Here is a 1,070-nt window from a genome sequence, read left to right on the forward strand (position 1 = left end):
ACTGTTATCTACCTGCCATAATCTTTTTTAAAAAAATACTGTAGAACCTCGCAGTACGAGTGTCCCATTATACGAATAATTTGCTGTACGAGCCGAGACTCGTGCGAATTTTTACCTTTAAGTTTGAGCGGCAATCCGCAGTACGAGCGAACAGATCGTCCCATCTTTAAGATAATTCAGTTAATAAAACCAGTTTATATATTTCTTTTGCATTCTCTTTTTTTATAATTGTCATTTTACTTGTAACTACGCCTTTTCTGTTTTAAAATCCATAAAAGATTATATTGGGGTGGTTTTCGGGGGCTAGAACGGATTGATTATATTTTAGTTAATTTAAATGGGGAAAATTGATTTGTAAAACGAGTAAATCGTAAGACGTGTTCGGTCATAGAACGAGTTAAACTCGTACTGCGAGGTATCACTGTACTTCTATTTTTCGGACGAGATTCTGTGTTTTCATTTCCTTTTCTGCAAACTGACAAATTTAGTCCGAACACCCTGTCGATTATGACTGAGAGACATCAGTCTACTCAAAACGGCCGCCCTCAGCTTCCACTACGGCCTCAAGACGGCTCCGAAACCCGTCGCATGCGTTTCTCTCTGTGTTCCTGGTAAGATCTTCAAACACCGCCTTGATGTTAGCCACCCGCTCGGCTTTGATGTTGCAGGTAGAGTGGTTGGTGTCTTCCACAACCACACCCCTCACATAATAATTCATGGGATTAGAATCGGGAGAATTAGGGGGCCATAAATTGGGGTTGGTGAAGTTATACAAATTCTCCGACAACCACTTCTGCTTCGTTCCAGACGCGTGGCAAAGAAGCGAATCATGCTGCCCCACATACGGCTTTCCAGCAGCAACCTTCTCCAGCCAGGGATTGACCACAATCTCCAACAGCATCACAGCTATCTCAACTGAGCCTTAAGGACTCACAGGCATATGGCATAGTGGTTAAGAGCGCGGGCTACTAACCCCAAGATTATGAGTTCGATTCCAGGCAGTGACCTGAATAATAATAATAATAATAATAATAATAATAATAATAATAATAATAATAATAATAATAATA

Source organism: Octopus bimaculoides, chromosome 11, assembly GCF_001194135.2.
Source record: "Octopus bimaculoides isolate UCB-OBI-ISO-001 chromosome 11, ASM119413v2, whole genome shotgun sequence".
Lineage (NCBI taxonomy): Eukaryota > Metazoa > Mollusca > Cephalopoda > Octopoda > Octopodidae > Octopus > Octopus bimaculoides.